Source organism: Tachyglossus aculeatus, chromosome 19, assembly GCF_015852505.1.
Source record: "Tachyglossus aculeatus isolate mTacAcu1 chromosome 19, mTacAcu1.pri, whole genome shotgun sequence".
NCBI classification, from domain to species: Eukaryota; Metazoa; Chordata; class Mammalia; order Monotremata; family Tachyglossidae; genus Tachyglossus; species Tachyglossus aculeatus.
Genome location: NC_052084.1, coordinates 31,621,165 through 31,634,501, shown reverse-complemented (window position 1 = coordinate 31,634,501; position 13,337 = coordinate 31,621,165). Strand labels below are relative to the sequence as shown.

At 45.0% G+C, this 13,337-nt stretch overlaps 1 long non-coding RNA gene across 1 annotated transcript; it reads right to left on the bottom strand.

Moving 5' to 3' along the window:
• Positions 1–66: 66 nt before the first annotated feature.
• Positions 67–13,261, bottom strand: LOC119940918. Its single transcript, XR_005455064.1, has 3 exons — positions 13,234–13,261; positions 11,256–11,316; positions 67–204 (listed from the first exon to the last, which is right to left on the bottom strand). It is a non-coding gene; the product is annotated as an uncharacterized LOC119940918 (long non-coding RNA).
• Positions 13,262–13,337: the final 76 nt, after the last annotated feature.

The following is a 13,337-nucleotide window of genomic DNA, read 5'->3' as shown; positions in this document are numbered from 1 at the left end:
TCGATAAAGCTCTCTAAAATGCTGTTTTTGTATATCCAAATTGGTTTCGCTCAACCCTTCCCCGCCTCCCCCTGGGGCTTTTAACTCATGAGTTTTTCTATTCCGTATCCAGCTCAGTTCCGCAGGGCTCCAGGGCTGGTGCGAGCTGAGGGGCCATGGTGAGGAGACTCAGGCCGCTTGCAGTGTGGCTGGATTTCGTGGAGCCTACGGCACAAGAGAAGAAACACATTACAGCCCCCGCTGATTCTCGGCCGTCAGAAGGAGTGTTATTCTACTAGGGACTTGTACGGGACGGCTAATTTTTAGCAGCTGATGCTTTGCAGTCCCCTTGATATGGGTGAATGAGTCTTTAAGATAGGAAAACCTGAAATGAATTTGGGATTATGGAACATGAGACAGGGGACCATCTTGGCCTTTACTGGAAGAGCCCTGAACGCGCTGGAAATCTGAGGCCAGACACAACCCAGTCAACTGGGTCGCTGTTTAGAAGCAGCGTGGCTCAGTGGAAAGAGCCTGGGCTTTGGAGTCAGAGGTTATGGGTTCGAATCCCGGCTCTGCCACTTGTCAGCTGTGTGACTTTGGGCAAGTCACTTAACTTCTCTGCGCCTCAGTTACCTCATCTGTAAAATGGGGATTAAGACTGTGAGCCCCCCGTGGGACAACCTGATCACCGTGTCACCTCCCCAGCGCTTAGAACAGTGCTTTGCACATTGTAAGCGCTTAATAAATGCTATCGTTAATAAATGCTATCGCTAACCCCAGGCCCGACCCGTACCTAGCTTGAGAAGCTACATGGCCTGGGAAAAGATCATGGGCCTGGAACTCGGGAGACTGGGTTCTAATCCTGGCTTCACTGCTTGCCTGCTGTGTGACCTTGGGCAATCACTTAAATTCTCTGGGCTTCAGTTTCCTCATCTGTAAAACGGGGATTCAATACCTGTTCTCCCTCCTCTTTAGACTGTGAGTCCCAAGTGAAGACAGGAACTGTATCCTACCTGGTTATCTTGTATCTACCCCAGGGCTTACTACAGTGCTTGGCACATAATAAGTGCTAACCAATACCCTAATTGATATTACTATTATTAGTAGTAGTACAGCTCTACCAAAGGAGGCAATATTATGCACTTGGCTGCCCTTCGGTGCTGCTGGGAGATTTAGTCCGAGCAACTCGGGGGCTAACCAGAAAAGAGTTGAACTGTCAAATGGGCAGTAGATTCCACTGGATACAAGTCTCTGTCGCCTTTCGAATCACTTAAGATTGATGGACATTTTTTAGTGGTGTGAGTCTGTGTATTGTAATACACAGCAGCTGTAACATTTTTTTAAAAAATAAGAAATCATATGCAGCAGGACAATTGCTCTTGTTGGGGTGTTAACCTATCAGATTGATGCCAAGAAGAAATGGTGCATTAACCATTACTAAAACTAAACTAAGGTTACTGGAGACAGTTCTGCTGACAAAATGCAGTTTGAGCATCCTTCATTCTTGGAATTTGATCTGAGAGTATGATAGAAAGAAAATGCTTCTCATATTTTCTTCAGTGGCCTCCCACCAGGAACACTGCCGTACTTGCATCTCCCTTGGTAGAATCCAAATCTAATTCTAGGTGGGAACAGGGAGCCGCGTCTTGCAATGTGAATCAAAATAAATACTCTACTACGTAGTACATTTCCTTTTCCTCTAACAAAATGCGGCTTTTAACCATTTCATTCTAGAACTTGGAGGGAACTAACTTCTAGATTCCTTTTTTGGCTATCATTTCTTTACCCACAAAAGAATAGAAAGGAAAAATATGGAAGATTTGGGGCAAAGCTTGGTCAACAGAGAACTAAAGTCAGGCTATTCGTGGGAAGTGGATATTTGTGATGGTTCATGACCACTTCGTTTTTCATATACCTCTAGAGCTGATGTTTTGGAGCTCTGAATGTATTTTAGATGGCAGAGGGACAGAAAGGAGAGCAAGAGGGGAGGAGAATGTTTTCCTGAGGTCCATTTTTCACAGTTAGCTACGCATAAGTCAATTTTTCTTTTAAATCTATGAATAATTTTCATTATGTTAATTGAAAATCTTCAGAAAAATCACAGGACAGCCAGTCAACCACAAGTATTTTCTGAATATCCATTCCACTCCACCCCGTTTGATTGTGACATCTTCTCATCGTCTCTCAAACAACCATTTCAGTTTTATCATGAATATCTTGAGTATTCCCACTTTTTCCCTAAAATTCAGCTGAAACCCATGGAAAAGGAGGAGTGGTTAAGTTACACCTTTCCAAAGAAACCATCGATTTCTAGGTTGAGGATGAGGAGTTGCTCAATTCGAAGTCAGAATGATTTAAACGATTGCTTAACTTGATTGGGATCGGCTGCATGCGTGTCAAACTGTTAATCAATCAGTCGATGGAGAACCTAAGGAGATAATTTAGAGGGCAGAAGGGTTTTCTAATCAAAGGAAGAGAAATATATTACGTTCAATTTAAAACAGGAAGAGAATGCAATGAAAACTAAGCAGACCGTAAATCCACAGTCTTCCCGGAAAACTAAAATTAGCAGTTTGCTTGCAAAATTAGTTGTTTCCTTGGCCAAAGATGGTTAGTGAATTCTATAATCAGGTGGCACTTCTCTGACTCTCTGAATGTTTGAAGGTATTTCAGATTGTCGGAGGAAGAGGGAATGTAGGGATGGAGCATCTTTCAAATACCTAGTTTTTAGTCCTTAGTCTCATTTTCTCCCTTCCTTACTGGATCCCTCTACTCTGACCATTTGTATTTATCTGCAATTAATTTATTTATATTAATGTCTGCCTCCCCCCTCTAGACTGTAAGCTCACTGTGGGCAGGGACTGTGTCTGTTATATTGTTAGACTGTACTCCCCCAAGCGCTTAGTACAGCGCTCTATGCACTGTATGCTCTATGCTCTACAACATGCCACTTCTCCCATTCTTAGCATCAAATTCAAGGTCCTCCCCATGGTAGTCTTCAAATACTCAATGAGTGCACCATCACTACCTCATCATCATCATTATAATTGATATTTACTAAGCGCCATGTCCTTTACTAGATGCTTTGGGGTTCTACTGAAAATGCATAAGCCAGACTTTGCTTGAGAAGTTTATAATCATCACTAGCCACCTTCCCACCACCTCTTACCACTGTCCCATCTTCTTTGAACAATCCCTGTGATCTTGATTCCCATGACCTGCTGTTTCATTAGTTCCGGGGCCATTTCCAAGAAGTTTCCCAATACTAGGAAAGAGAAGCATTGAACTTTTCCTCCTCCTGTCTGTCTTGCGCAAATGGTTAAGTACAAAGATTAAATGTATTGGCTGAATTGTGTACAAATTCACCAGCAACATAACAACATTCCCTTTGAAGTCAGGTCAATCAAAGCACAGGCTGTCGGATTGCTCTTCATTAGCCTAGTTTTTGACACTTGTTCCCCCAGCCCCATTTCTACAGTTCTGTGAGAAACAGAACTGCCCTATTAACAAACAATAAGTAGTTGTTGATTTAAGAGTAGTGGATTTAAGAGGCCAAGCCCAAGAGAGTGAATTTTGGGGCTGCCCTGGACTGCACCTTTTTTGAGAGTCTGGATTAGCTGTAAATTCCAACTGCACTTCCTTTTTGCCATCAGGCCGGAAGACAACATTCCTAGCAATTTTTGCCCAAACTTCCTTACATAAACTAGATCGGGAGACTACCTATCACAACAATCCCAGCTTGCACAGCCCTGGCCCGAGGATGACAAACTGGGGAATCCACCGCCAGCTAAAACCTACACTATAATCTTTATCGACTGGTGAAGCAATTCCCGCATCTACTTTGAGGACAATTTTTTTCAAAGCTTTTAACAACTCCATCAAACCTGGGATAGTTAAACTACTTCAGTCTCATGTATTGAATCTGTTGGAAGCCAGTATTTTTAAATCAAGCATGGTTCTTACACATTAAGATATTAAAAATGAGGTAAGGAACACCTATTTTTGGAAGTTATATAATTTGGCATTAAGGGAGAGAGCTAATGCTTCGTTTTTAAGAATGACAATTTTTCGACCTGTGCATACTTTGGAAAGGTTTTATCCACTGTGCTAGGCACTCTCTTCCTCGTGGAAAAATCCACAAAAAATATGTATATTCATTTACCATATGTCCAAAACCACCCGAAACCAAACATGACAAATTCTGGTTTACATTTTGAAAAGGACAGCTGCTTTCCCCCAACAAACACGTTTTCTGAAAGCTTCGTTAGGTAAATATGAATCTGCTAACTTGTGCCCAAATGATTCAAGCCCTTGGCAATTAGCTACTGGTTTGATAAGAAGAATTTGAATAATTTTACCCCTTTAGCACACAAACGAGTATTTGCACCTAAATAAAAAAGAAAATGCTCATGGTGGAGGAGCTGGGGTGCCAGGAAGAGGTTTTCTTGTCTGTCCTACTTGGAAACCTGTGAAATCTAAAACCCATGGGACCATGACTAAGACCTGATCTGCACTTGAAATGTGAAGTGGAAAAAATCAAGGAAATTATTCCAGATCATTCCGATAAAAAATGCTCTTGTGTTAAAGCATCACATAATTAAGCATGAGAAGATTTTAGCATGAACTATATCCAGTTGTCCTTCATATTCAAAAAAGACACTGCTGACAGTGAAGTTCACCTACGAGTGCGCCAAAGAGGGATCCATAGTTCCTGCCACAATGGACACCCAGAAAGGTCGCCCGTTGGTTTTTTGGGGGTTTTTTATGGTATTTGTTAAGCGCTTACTATGTGCAAAGCACTGTTTTAAGCACTGGGCACTGTTCTAAGCACTGGGTTGCGTCGTTGTCCTTAGCTGGTACTGTTTCATGTGGCTTGGAATTATTTAGATAATTACCATTTGGCCAAACTGCTAACAGGGTAGTTCAAGAGCAGGTAAGTGGACAGACTTGAATTTCAACTTGCTTTTCTCCACTCTCTGGCAGGGCAGTGCAGTCCTAAGGCAATGAATAGGGAAGAAAGTGAAGAGAAAAGGGTCTGGATAATTTCCAAACCAGGTAATCAGTACTTTGGCCAAACACTGCAGAAGTGCCTTGATTATTGGCTCATTACCTTACTCCACAATATTATAAACAATCATCATCAATTGCCATATTGGGTCACAGTAATGGTCATCCAACCAAGACTCTGTCTTCAAAAGAGAAGCTGTGTGGCTTAGCGGCAAGAGCCCGGGCTTGGGAGTCAGAGGTCGTGGGTTCTAATCCCGGCTCTGCCACTTGTCAGCTGTGTGACTGTGGGCAAGTCACTTCGCTTCTCTGTGCCTCAGTTCCCTTGTCTGTAAAATGGGGATTAAGACTGTGAGCCCCACGTGGGACAATCTGATAACCTTCTATCTAACCCAGCGCTTAGAACAGTGCTCTGCACATAGTAAGCACTTAACAAAAACCATCATTATTATTATTCAAAAGGGCTATGAGATGCTTGGAGGAACTGGGCCACAGAGGGTTGCCCTCATTAAACCACTATCCTTGCGATGAAGGATGGAACTAATAATCTATTATGTAATAATAATCTATTACGGCTCCATCTAACTGTTCTTCAGCCTTCTGACCTACACGGATGGTCCCGCCAACACCTTACACAAAACATGTCCAAATCAGAACTCCTCATCTTCCTCCTCAAGTCTTTCCCATCTGGGAGACAACACCACTATCTTCACCGCTTCACAAACCCATAACTTTAGCATTATCCTCAATTTAGCTCTCTCATTCAACCCATATATTCAATATATCACCCAATTCTGTCAATTCTACCTTCACATCCTCGCTAAAATCCATCCTTTCCTCTCCATCCCAACTGCTATTATGCAGAGCCAAGCACTTATCAAATCCCACCGTGATTACTGCATCGGCCTCCTCATTGACTACCCTGTCTTCTGTCTCTCTCAGATCCATTCCATACTCCACAAGCTGCCTGGATCATTTTTCTAAAAAAACAATAGTTCAGTCCATATCTCCCCATACCTCGAGAACCTTCACTGGTTGCCCATTCAACTCTGCATCAAACAGAAACGGCTTACCACTGGCTTTAAAGCACCCAATCGTTCCCTCATTCCTATTTTATCTCACTGATGTCTTACTATGATCCAGTCTACACACCTCACTCTTCTAACACCAACCCATTGTACCTTGATCTCACCAAACCAGCCAAGAATCCCTGCCCATGTCCTCTAGCCTGGAACCCCCTCCCCTTTCACATACAACAGACCCCCACTCTCACCACTTTTAGAAAAATGGCTTTAAGAAAATTGGTTTATTACTCTATTTTACTTGTACATATTTACTATTCTGTTTATTTTATTTTGTTAAAATGTTTTTTTCGTTGTCTCTCTCCCCCTTCTAGACTGTGAGCCCGCTGTTGGGTAGGGACCGTCTCTATATGTTGCCAACTTGTACTTCCCAAGCGCTTAGTACAGTGTTCTGCACACAGTAAGCACTCAATAAATACGACTGAATGAATGACAAGCAGGACTTGTAAGCTCGTTGTGGGCAGGGGACGTTTCTACCAACTCTGTTACATTGTACTCTCCCAAGCACTTAGTGCAGCACTCTGTACAAAGTAAATGCTCAATAAATACGACTGACTGATCGACCTGGGTTTTAGTCCAGGATCTACCACTTTCCTGTTTCGTGACCTTGGGCCAGTCACTTTATTACTCTGCGCCATAGCTCCTTCATCAGTAAAATGAGAATAAAATACCTGCTCTCCCTCAGTTACATAGAGACTATGTCCAGTCTTGTCTCAACCACAGTGCTTGGCACATAGTAACTGCTTAATAAACACTATCATTATTAATGGCCAGGCTCAAGCCTAGCCACTAAGATGTGGCCCATCCCTTAGCACTGAAGAGCCCCACTATCTCCCGATCCTGTTTCAGACCTCCCTGTTTCGTCACCTACGACTCTGCTGCTCTGACCCTTCCAAAGGTGGCAAAGGAAGGCAGACAATGAGGACGGTGAGCATATCCTTATGCTCGGTTGTTCCCCCTACCTGTAATTTACTTTACTTTTGTAAAACTCTCTACTGGCAGAGATCATGTCTACTGTTATATTTTACTCTCCTGAGCACTTGGTACGGTGCACTGCACACATGAATGCTCAAACAATACCACTGATTGATGGATGGTTAGAGTGATTCGCAGCCCAGCTAAGGGCAGTAGCAGAAGGCTTTGGAAGTTTTCATTTCCAGGTACAGCTTTTTCTGCTACCCTCTGCTGGGCTCTTGACCTTGCTGGCTGAGGAGAGTAAATCAGCCTGTTTGCTTTTTCAGATCCCAAGAGGGATGCCGCAAGGCGATTCTACTCTTACCCTGTGGTGACTCTGTGCTCTTGTTACCGTGTAGAGCTGTGAGGACTCTGGATCACTCCTGGGATGGCAAGACTCCAATTGAAAGAAGACACTAAAGGTCCAGAGGTCTTAGCAACGGATCAAAGGAAACACTCTCTACTCCAATATTCCAGAGAGACAACGTAGGTTACAAAAACACATCACCTCTTGTCAACAATCTGAAGATTCAATTAAATTGTGAACTGGGCTTTCTGCATCCTCTAAAGCAGAGCTGCCCACTACATTTCTGGTATAATGATTTATTTGCAAGGGAAAAAGGTGCTTGGGGTGGGATACGGGCTAGTTAGAAACTTGCTTCCTGGGAAGCTGAGGAGACTGAGTAAAAGGAGACAGTTATTTGGGAACATGGGCATCTGTGGAATAGTCACACAACTACTTGTTAAATCCTGGTTCTTCCTCCTGCTCCCTCTCTTGATAAGCGATTTCTGTCTGCATATCCCTATTAGGCTGTAAGCTCTCGGAGGATAGGAAGCATTTGTCCTGCTTCTCTTGAACTTTCCCAAATATTTAGTGTGGCAAATGGCATGGAATAAATCCACAAAAAAACCCCCACTGATGGATAAATTTACTTGCATCCTGGCTCCACATCCTTATCAATCTATGGTATTTACGGAACCCCTATTGACTGTGCACTGAGTTAAGCACTTGGAAGAGTACGGACAGGAGCAAGACACACATACCCCCTGTCCTCAAGGAGCTCAAAATATAAAAGGGAAAAAAAAACTATTTACAAACAGTACAAACAGGAGTATATTATAGGAAGTAGTTCAAGTCCTTCAGGATCTTCTGAAGTGATGTGGAAACCCCAGAGAACCACAGAGGGGATTTGGTTGATACAATATTCAAAATAGGAGGCAGAATGAGCTGTGGGAATTGCAAAGGTGTCTCACCACCAGAGAGATCATTGCAGCAATCCTCTCAATTGCTGAACAGCTTTCAGAATCTCATGGCGGACTGAGACAACTGAACGCTAACAACTGGAAAAATGTCAAGAGCAGCATTAACCAGAACATATGGCATTCCTCAATTTAGGAAGGCCTTCGGCAAGTCTTCCGGAAACACTGGGAAGGATTATTTGGAAGCGGCGATGGACACCATATAGTGTCAACATTTTTTCCCTGCTTCATGAAGGGGTGCGGCAATAAAAGATAAGGTGCACGATAACACGATAAAGGCTAAAGTGGAGATATGTAATAATAATGATGATGATAATTATGGTACTTGTTATGAGCTTACTCTGTGCCAAGAGCTGTTCTAAGTACTGGGATAGACACAAGCTAATCAGGTTGGACACAGTCTTACATTGGGCTCACACTTTTAATCCCAACTGTTTACAAATGAGGTAACTGAGGCACAGAGACATGAAGTTACCTGCCCAAGATCACACAGCAGACAAGTGGCAGAACCAGGATTAGAACCCGAGTCCTCTTACTCCCAGGTCAGTGCTCTTTCCGCCAGGCCAAGATGCTCCTTTTCCACACCTTTTGATATTTATTTCTCCACTCTTAGATCAAGCAACGATAAACCCTTTCTCGGCATAGAATTAAATGAAATTCAGTTCGATTCCATCCAGCCTGAAATGAAAACTACAACCTTCGATCTCCAACAGCATATTGGTGCTGCTACCACAGCAGGCGCCGACTCAGGGGCTGATCTCCAAGAAATTACTGAAGACTCTCCGGAGGCAGCCGGAATAACGAGGTGGATGCTTAACAACCAGATCAAGGCATTTCATCCAAGTGCTTCTGGTGAGCTGCCTCCGGCTGTGGCTGTTTGATGAGGCACCAGGGAAGGTGGGCTATTTCCCACTCCTAGGCGAATATCCTTCGCAAAGTTAAGAGGCCATCAGATAAAGAAAGCCAGCATTACCTCGAATATAAAAGCCTGGTCTGTGGGCACCTGAGGAAATGGCTATTTGAAGGCTGCAACATCAGATGTTGAAATGAATCACACGGGGCAAGTTGAGATGCCCACCTGCCTATGTACAGGGCTAAAATGAGAACGGCATACACGGTGCATCCTCAGATGGTGGAAAAATCCCATCGATATTGCCTATCCAAGATCCTCCAGGACACTTGGGAGCAGCGCTGGCAATTGAGGCAGTGATCATCAAACCCAGCTTCCCTGGATGTCTATCAGCACGTCTGAGTCCAGGCTCCCCAAATAAACACTGTATTCCTAATTAAGCCTAATAAGGCACTTCTAATGCCTCAAGCCTCGCTTAAAAATGCAAAGTAAAGCCGGAATTTTGGTAGACCCTCAGGCAAGAAGTAACAAAACACAAGGAGTCTAGTCCTTTGCTGCCTCCTGCAGCCAAATGGAGTAGGCGAGAAGCAAATTAAAAGCCTGAATCAACCTTCCTCCTTTGAACTGTTCACTCAAATTGCAGCAAATCCTGCTGGTCCCAGATTGGCTTTATTAGTCACATTCACACACACACAAATGGCTCACATGGAAAGGAAAATCATCCTCAATAGTGAGAGAATGATGCTATCCCTGTTGCTGACCAGGAAGTTGAACTCTCTCAGGTAAAATGGGCTGATCGGATAGCCTAGTATATCCAGAACAGTTCTGGTTTTCTGTAGGCTGACCGGGGAAATTTTAGGAAAACAGAAAATATACAAAGTGTCCTAGAATTGGGACAGTCCTTTTGCAGCAGACATCAGCTGCTCTTACCCACTTTCTACTCTTTGCCATGACACATCTAAAAACAGTAGACAAACTCCTTTACAATCCCCCCTATATTTACGCCTTAATTTAAGGTCCCAAGGTCTCAGAGTTAAAATCTGAAGATTGCTGGAGCCATCAATATATCTGGGAATAGTAAGACAAACAATAGCCATGAGAATGATCAGGCTTCTCAACCTTTGAGGTTGAGGATCTGGGAATAACCCACAAAACTTGCAACTTGAGGGTAACGTCCTTGTCCTTTTTTTTAAATGGTATTTGTTAAGCACTTACTCTGTCGAGCACTGTTCCAGGAGCTGGGACAAACGCACGCTTATTAGGTTGGACACAGTCCCTGTGCTACATGGGATTTGCAGTCTAACTTCTCTCCTTCCCATAAATTGAAACAACCAATCTCTAATCTGTTACTCTATGAGTTTTCAAGAGTGATTCACATAATGGTTTGAGTGATTCATGTTCACTATTTTCCCTAGGGGCCTTGCACATAACAAGCTGAACATTTGAATGCTGGTAATAGTGTACCCAACGTGTGCAGAACACTGTACTAAGAACTGAGCACTGTGCTGCAATGACAGTATCTATTAACTCTAATCAATCCTATTTGTCATAAAAATATGATCTTGGTTTGCTTTGAACCCACCTCCTTCGAGTTTCAGTGGTTGTCCTCTTGTCCTGGTGTTAGGGGATTTGCTGAACAATAGTAGTAGTAGTAGTAGTAGTACTGATTAAGCACTTGCTGTGTGCAGAGTACTGTAAGCACTGAGAGTGCATATAGGAATTAAACATGGTCACTGTTTCTCAGGGTGTTCACAAACTTAGAACAATAATTTTGAGTTCATCCAAATTCCTCGGAACAATACAATCTTCAATTATGTCTCCAATCAGCCTTCTATTCTGGGCTGAAGAGTCCCAATCTTTCCAGCCTCTCCTTGTGTGGCAGCTGTTTCAGCCCCATGATTATTTTTGTTGCACTTAGCTATCAATCATTTCACTATTCAAAGTGCTCGGGCACGAGGAAATTCACTCCGAAACACATCCGGCTGTCTCAACTAGATGCAGATCCCGGTGTCTGCTTCAAAGCTTGGAACATTTCACGAGGCGCAAAATAAAATAAAGAGAACACAAAACAACCATCCAAAACAAAACAAAAAACAACGGGGGGGGAGGGGGGGGTGTCTTACCTCCATCTCTCCCAACATTGTGAAAATTTGCATGATACCATGGGGCAGGTATGTGTTGCTCCTGGAATGAAGAAAGAGGAGCAGAGGAATGAGAGGGAAGAGGAGAAGGAGAAAGGGATGACATTTAATTGAGATTTGACAGCCTCACCAGTTGTTTCCCTGTCATTTAAACCTAAAACTGTGTCCCTATGGCCCATCTCTTTTCCTGCCAACTCTAAAGGAGTCCTGGGGGGAAAAATGGTTTCTTGGAGACTTTCTTCCTCTCAGTGCCCACAGCTCCTTCAGCGGATGGCACAGCCCACCCAGCCCGAATGTCTTACCTGGGCGAGTCCACGCCGAGGGACCGTCCCCCTTTTGTTCCAACTGCTGGGTAGGGACTGTCTCTAAATTGCAACTTGTACTTCCCAAGCGCTTAGTACAGTGCTCTGCACACAGTAAGCGTTCAATAAATACGATTGATGATGATGGTGATGACCAGATGTGTACCCCTGGGCGCTGACTTCACCCCAAGGTGGCCCAATCAAACCTGTTGCTCTCTGACTTCGGGCAGCTGCAGAGCACTTTACTTTTTTCCCGTTCCCCGGCGGGCAGTTCCCGCAGAGGAGGAGTCGGGAAGCGATTGGAATTCTCCTCGGGATAGCTCGTTTATGCCCCGTCACCGAAGAGCCCGGGTCCTCGGCCTCCTCTTCGGGTCCTCTTCAGATCCCGCTTGCGAAGGGCCGGGAGGGAAGCCGGCCGACCCCCGTCTGGGGGGTAAGAAGGGGAGACCCTATTTTTTTTGGCATTTATTAAGCGCTTACTATGCGCAAAGCACTGTTCTAAGCGCTTGGGAGGTTACAAGGTGATCAGGTTGTCCCACGTGGGGCTCACAGTCTTAATCCCCATTTTACATATAAGGTAACCGAGGCCCAGAGAAGTTAAGTGACTTGTCCGGTCACACAGCTGACAATTGGCGGAGCCGGGATTCGAACCCATGACCTCCGACTCCAAAGCCCGGGCTCTTGCCACTGAGCCACGCTTTTTCCCTGTTTCGCTCCCCCTTAGGCCTCGGTGCCTCGGGTTGGGATGGAAGCCGGGACAGGGGGTTCGGGGGACAGATTTTGGATCTGAGTGTCCGGAGCACCGGGAAGCAGCGTTTTTTCTCGGGTGAGACAGTCTGGTTCGGTTCCCAGCCGGGCCAAGCGGCCCGGAATGCCTTCCTTCTCGCCCAGGTTTGCTAATGAGGTCGACCAGGTGGACCAGGAAGGGGTCCTCTTCCTCCTCTTCATCCTCCTCTCCCCATCGCCCCCCTCCCTCCCTCTGCCCTACCCCCTTCCCCTTCCCCACAGCACTTGTGTCTATTCGTACATATGTATTACTCTATTTTATTAATAATATGTAGAGAACTATAATTCTATTTATTCTTATGGTATTGACACCCGTCTACTTGTTTTGTTCTGTTTGTCTCCCCCTTCTAGACTGTGAGCCCGTTGTTGAGTAGGGACCGTCTCTCTCTCTTGCCGATGTGTCCTTCCCAAGCGCTCAGTCCAGTGTTCTGCACACAGTAAGCGCTCCATAAATACGATGGGATGAATGGATGAATGGCCAGGGCCTCGGGGCACCGGCCGCTTGCTGCTGGGGTGACCAAGGCGGGGGTCACCAAGTCCTCTCCCAATCAATCAATCAATCGTATTTATTGAGCGCTTACTGTGTGCAGAGCACTGTACTAAGCGCTTGGGAAGTACAAGTTGGCAACATATAGAGACGGTCCCTGCCCAACAGTGGGCTCACAGTCTAAAAGCCAGGGCTGGGGGGGGGGGGGGGGCAGTGTCCTTCCAACGACCCCCCTCTGGTCCTCCCCTGGAGGTCCTTTGGCCGGGCCCCCCCTTAGGACAGTGCTTGGCACATAGTGAGCGCTTTACAAATACCAACATTATTGTTATCCCCCCTCCCCTGGCGGGGCTTTGGGCATCCATCCCGGGATGGGTCCGCTCCTCACCTGAGGGGGTCCGGTTGCCCCCCGGCTTCTCTCCTCCTTCTTCTTCTCCTCCTTCTTCTCCTCCTCCTCCTCCTCTCTCAGCAAAAGCCAAAAGGCTCCGGACC